We start from the raw sequence: 7,301 nt of genomic DNA, 5'->3' as shown, positions 1-7,301 counted from the left end.
ATTATAAGAATTATATGATAAAATTTTATTAGGATCTTCAAAAATGTAAAATGAAGATAACGTATATATACATAGAAATAATAATTTGCATCGAGAAGTTAGCGCGTGAACCTTTACGCGGTGAGCCGATCTTGCGCCTCATAGCGCGTGCCATTAAAATATCGACATCCTGGCCAAAAATAAACTTATGAACATTTTCATAACCTCAAATTGTTCCTTTTGAGTTTTTCTATCATTATTTTTCATTAAAGTATAAATGTTTATAGCTCAAATTTGCTTGAAACCCTTATAAACAAATGAATGTACAATATTTTTAAGAAAATTGTAATTTCAAACGGGTATAACTTTAAAACAAATGAAGATCAAGTAATTTAAAAAACTTTGTTTGGAAGCCTGTTAATTAAGCTTTAAAGCGACACCTTCTAAGATTCATTTGCATGCGTAGAAGCCGAGTTAAGATCGATAAAGATTCGAAAAATACTTATTTTGCAATTTGCAATTTGCATTGTGCATTAATTTTACAATATCTTGAGTTCTAATTGTTAGATTTAAGTTTAGTAAACGTTTTTTTCTTGGTTTTTTATTAAGGAACAAATTTTATTTGAAACATTTTTTTCATCTCTTTTAGTTTATGAGCCAGAGCCTTATAAACAATTAAATTGTTTATAACAATTTTTTGACCACTCGGATCGAAATCCCCCCTCGAAATTCGTAATCAGCAGCCAAAAATGCATAAGAAACCGTTGAGTTTGTCCATCAGAATTGAATATGACACGGTGACCCCTCTGGCGCCTAAACTATATTGAAATATGTTTTAAAAAACATAAATTGTTGATTATTTGATCTTTCAGTCTAGAGCTATTTTTGTACACAAAGCTGAAGTTGAAAACGCATTTTCTGTTGATTTAGGTCTGATGCTTTCAGGTGCAGGTCATTTTTTTAAACGTCCGGCCAGCTGATTTGCACCAATATTAAATTTCCTATGTACTAATTCTTCATAAACATAATTTTAATTCAAAATACATATTTATATTATCTGAATGATTCCAAATGAATCAGATCGTCGCATAAACAAAAGAATGTTTATGCTGACTGATATGATACATTCTTATTTAACGCCAAAATTGAAAGGTTTAAAATATAATTGAAAAATAAATATTTTAAGTGGAATACAGTGGAACGTCGATTATCCGTCAGGGCACCGGACCAAGGTTATGACGGATAATCGAAAAGACGGTTAACAGAACATAAAAAAAATTCATAGTATTCTGGTGACACAGTGAATTATGGTGACAGACAGATCATTATTGACTAATAATTGCGTTTTTATTTTCGGCTTGCGATTCAAAAAATAGAACTCTAATGCCTGGTTGCACCAACAGATCTTAAGCTCCAGTTTAGCTAAGCTCTACTTATAGATAGGGCCTCCTTGAGTATCACTTACGTTGCACCATAATTTTAGATTCTTACCTTATTATCAATTATATCTATTATTATATTATGGTATTCTTATTGCAATATATTATAATTATATTATATTAATCCTTATGATATTCTCGACTTGAGCTTAAGATCTGTTGGTGCAACCGGGCATTAAAGCACGGTGTCATTTATCATTACCTATTTAAATTGAAATTTAATCCAGAGCCCTGGACACAGTATATAGAGGTTCCACAGTAAAATCACTCCTCTGTCGGCGCTTTGATCTCAAGAAGTAATACCGGCAGTACGCAATTGGTAATTCACCAGTGGTGGATGCGGGTTTTCCCTGTTAAAATCCGTACGTTTCTATGTGACATGCAATGCAAGAGTGGGGCAAAAGCGACTGCTAACATTGCGCGGTCGCCATACGCGACTACAGACTTTACTTCCAATTTTTCGGAAAGTGGTTCTACTGTCCCTCTTTATACTGTGCCCTGGATAAGAACAAAAATTATTTACATAAAAAAATGCGGTGGTGGCATAACTACACATGTACATTTCAACGAATTTCGTTTGGCTTATCGCAATGCTCAAATAAAATGAATTGATGACTAAATTTTTACTTATGTACACAATATAACTTATGTTGGGACCCTGACGGTTAACAGAGGTGATGGTTAATAGAGAGACGGATAATCGAGGTTTCACTGTAATTTAAAATAAATATTAACAAGACAGAGATAATAATTCTATCAGAATCATTTATTCATTATGAGTTAGTAATATATCCGCTCATAATTTAAAATAAAATATTTATAAAAATCCCGGGAAATCTGTAAGAATTCTCGGGAATTTGGGATTTCCAATTTTTACTGATTTCCCGGGAAATTTGTTCCGGGAATTTCCCGGGAATGCAGCTCTAACCGTGCCCAAATTTTTAGGCGTGGGTAGCTTCCATAACAATTTGCCGATATCGTTCTCGATCATGCGCGGCATGTAATAATTATTGATCTGCTCATAAGCCAGTCCATTGACGAAGGTTTCGGAGCCATGAATATTTCTTCCGACCAATTCCTCTTTTTCCGTCGATCTTTCCATTGAGTATTAACTGCAGCATCCTGTATCTGCTACCTCTCATTATATGCCCCAGATATTCAAGTTTTCTCTTTTTTATCATCTTGGTTAAATTACCTTCGCCTTGACCTACTCTGTTTAAGACTTCTCTGTTTGAAATGCGTTGAACCCAAGATATTCTGAGCATTCTACGATACGACCACATCTCAAAGGCTTCTAATTTGTTCATCATGTTAACCTTCATGATCCAGGTTTCAAATCCATATAGTAATACAGGATACACATAACATTTTAGGAACTTGATTTTTAGTTGTAAGTTCAGCTGAGAGTTGCTCAGAATAGATCCAAGTTTCATAAATGCTCTTCTTGCAATTTCTATACGAGTTTTAATTTCCTCATCAGGATTTAGTGTCTCGTTTATCTAAAAAGTATCATAGACTTGTTTAACACAGTGTTCAATACAGGAAACATACCAAAACAATGGTTACTTTCCACCTTTTGGGCTATCCCTAAAAATACAAACGCTAAAAATTTCAGTGAACACAGAACAATATCATTAATAAGTAACATTCTCAAATTATCCTTGAAAATAATACATGGTCGTATAAATAAAAAACTGGAAGAAGGAATAGATGATAGTCAGCTTGAGTTCAGAAACTGACTAGGAACCAGAGAGGCATTATTTGGTTTTAATGTGTTAGATTAAAGATGCATGGATATTAGTGTGGGTGTGCATGCTTGCTACATCGATTTTGAGAAAGCATTTGACAAAATTAAGACATGAAAAATTAGTCATAATTCTACGGACAAAAAACATAGACAAAAGTGACTTAGAAATAATAACAAACTTTTACTGAAATCAAAGAGCACTAATTGTAATACATAATGAACCCAGTAAAGAAATTAAAATCAGGAAAAGCTCTGCTGAACAACTTCAATTACTATTAAAGAAAACAAACAATTTTTGTGAAGAATGTGGACTAATAATGAATATAAAAAAGACTAAACACATGATAATAGCTAAGAAAACAAACATAAAAAATAAGCATTCATTTGGCAAATGTACCGATAGAAAGGGTTGATAAACATATATATATATATATATATATATATATATATATATATATATATATATATATATATATATATATATATATATATATATATATATATATATATATATATATATATATATTTATGCACAGATATCAAAGTGAGGTCCTGACATTACGCGCACTTAGTGAGGACCGGTAGAAAACGTAGACATAATCGTTTCAACTCTTCATAGTGACCTTGACAAGTAAATAGCAATTAAAAAATGACGAGTATACACAAAAAAAATTACGTATATGTGCCCCGTATTGTTCAAGTATATTGCCACCCAAGTGAGGCCATTATACGCAGCTATTAAAGTGAGACTGTATATACTTTTTCGTTATGCGCACAAAGTGAGGACAACTTTACGTGTATATTTCCTTACAGCTCATCAAGTGAGGACCATACAGTGTTGTCGATAAATATGAGATTAATCGTTTCTACTGCCTTTTTCTGTATAACACAGTAAGAATTATTATTGTTTCGATGTTTCAGAGACTTGTAGTTATAAGAAGGATGTGGACTCCTTGTTCTTGCTCGTACTGTTTGTTAATTTTATAACATTTTAGTACCTCAGCATTAAATCACGGTAGCCTTATCGGAGACTAGCGTTAATAAAGAAATAGTTTTATATTTTTTAATAATTTACGTTAAAGATGGATAGGAAAGCAAGAATTTTGAAAATAGCGTTAGTTGAGAACAATAATAATCAAAATGGAGGATACAGTGATAGTTCAGTTATGTGAAATTTATATTGAACTTAACATATAAATATAAAAGCCCGACTTTTGATCTAAGGGGAACACAGTTTTCACGGTACATACATATCTGTCATTTGTCAACCCCCTCCCTTCCATTTCCCCCACCCCTTATTTTTAAATAGGGAATAGGGCGTGTGCTAGCTCATTTGAAAGGATATTCAATTCTCTATCCAGTATTATTAACATTGACATAATTATCTATACAGAGTGTATTTTAGTATAGGTACTGTTGCCCCTGTCGATTTTCATTATGAAACGACAATTTTCCAACCTTAATTTTAGTATACAAGATGATTTACTTAATTTAATTAAACTTAATGTACCTTTTTTACTGACTTAATTTTACAGTTATTCCACTAGATGGCAAATACAGTGAATATGTGCATATGTTTTATTTCGAATAATCATTTTAAAATAGTTTTAGTTTTCTATTTTCTCTGAAAATTGTTGCAAGCTTCTTGTTCTTATACTTAAAATCATGTCACTACAAATTTATACGAGACTACATATTAAGAGTATAGAAAGTATTATAATATATGACATACATGCTTTTTTTCATTTATTGAAGATATTTCACCTTATCCTGAAACAATGCAATGTGACCAAGTGTCCTCAACTAAAAAAATATATCCCACTATTTTGATACTAAATGTATAGTTTGTACTATAAACCGTATTGAAGTAGATTGCAACATGTGTGTGTGGTTGGGATATTGACTGCGAAACCTAAGGCTTCATTCGCCTAATCATATTTACCTTTGATTCTTATAACAATAAATAAAATTGATTAATATTTTATATCAATATTATTAGTGTTTTTAAACAATATCAGTATGATATATCAGTATGATAAAGTCAAGATAAACAATACTATAACAGAAAGCTTTGAGGTCAAACAATGACTGCGGCAGGGTGATCCATTATCGTCTATAATGTTTAGCATATTACTAGAAAAGGTTATACAGGAACCAAACATTAATAGAACAGGTCTGATCTACCACAAAAAACATCAGTGCTTGGCATTCGCAGACGATTTGGTAATCTTGGCTAGGAGCAAAATAGAACTTATAGAAACAGTCAGGAAACTCGAGGAGAGGGCAGCAACCAAAGGATTGTATATAAATGAAGCAAAAACAAAGTATATGGAATGGACAAATAAGCAATTCGTTCGGGGGCAATACATAACAATGACAACAGCGAAGGGAACACAGTATAAATTCGAAGAAGTTGAGAGATTTGAGTACTTAGGAACTGTCTTCACAAGAGATCCTAACTGTGAAGAAGAAATACAAAAGAGAATTATGTCGGGCAACCGCGCTATATTTGCTTTTAATGGGTTGTTAAGAAGTAAAAATATATCACGAAGAGCAAAACTAAGAACTTACAAGACCGTAATAAGGCCGATAGTAACGTATGCTTCTGAAACATGGGTCACAACAAAAAAACATCAAGAGTTGTTATTAGTTTGGGAGAGGAAAATACTGCGCAAAATCTTCGGTGGGAAAAACTTAAATGGACAATGGGTAAGAAGAACAAATAAGGAACTAACTGAGCTCTATCAAGATCCTAACATACTAGCAGTAATTAAGGCGCAAAGACTTAGATGGTTGGACCATGTGCAGAGGATGATTCCATCTAGAATTCCCAGAATGGTACTATCTAGTGCATTGGCAGGGAAAAGACGAAGAGGAAGACCGAGGTCACGATGGAGTAATGGAGTTAGAAAAGATATGAGAAGAATTAACTTAAGGAACTGGGAAACAAAAGCGACTGACAAAAGGGAGTGGAAAAGAATAGTACATCAAGCCATGGGCCTACTAGGCTCGTACTGCTTACATATTATAATATCAGTTTTCTAATATTATCCAGTTCCATATCCAGTTCTGAATCCAGTGGTTATATTTCTTCCGTATTGTTTAGTTTCGCTTCCAGTGATTGTATTTTTTTTCTTGTTTTTTTTTGAAATATTTATTTATTATTTTATTACTATATTTTTTTATTGTGCTCATAATAGATTGCAACATTGTCTACAGACATGAATGCAGTAACAATAAATAAAAAAATCGGAGATCCACACCCCGGATTTAAAATCGAAACCTCTGCTTTACGAATCCGTGATCCGAGGTGTACCCACTAGGTCACTAGGCTATCGCTCTTAAGACAATATTTTTTCCTGAAACGGGGAACTTCTAAAGCCGGGTCTAGACTATGTAACAAAACATGCTAATAACAAAGTTGTACAACAAATTTGTTGTACAACTTTGTTATGTAACTTGTTATAATATAGCATGAGTATCCAGGCTATATAACAAAAAACAAAACAACAACATGCGCATAAATTTTGCAGCATTTTAGATGGATAGCTGGTAGGTTAGGTAGTATATAAAATTGCGTCATATAAGTATGGAGGATCTCTTCATAGCAACAGCAGCTTGTGTAATATTGTGGAGGCGACACCGGCGTGTTAAATTAATATTTTGGATGTGTCCTTCATTAGCAGCTCGAGCAAAATATAGGTAGTGGTACAGCTCTTTTAGCTGATCTGGAAAGAGATAACATAGACCCATCGACAGGAGACATTAAATGTGATGGCAGTTTTAAAAACTTCTTAAGAATAGAAAGTTCTGATTTTGAATTTCTTATAAATGAAATCGGCCATAAAATAGGCAGGAAAGACATTTCGAGATGCAATTCCAATAAGAGAAAGATTAACAGTTATATTATTAGCAAAGTATATTTTTTAAACTTTTTACTCATTGTTTCAGAGAGGAAGTATAACATTTGTGTAAAATTTAATTCCTCAGTATTATCGTCTTCACCTGTTCATGATTGAGTGTCACTGTCTGTTTGAATTGGTGTAGCTGGAGAAGTAGCGGATGTAGGTGTAGTGGACGGAATAGAAAGGCTCAGATATATTGTATGATTGAGTGCCTGTTTGAGTAGCTGATGA

The sequence above is a fragment of the Diabrotica virgifera genome, chromosome 6, assembly GCF_917563875.1.
Source record: "Diabrotica virgifera virgifera chromosome 6, PGI_DIABVI_V3a".
Taxonomy (NCBI): Eukaryota; Metazoa; Arthropoda; class Insecta; order Coleoptera; family Chrysomelidae; genus Diabrotica; species Diabrotica virgifera.
The sequence above is the reverse complement of the archived record's forward strand: the minus strand, read 5'-3'. Positions refer to the sequence as shown.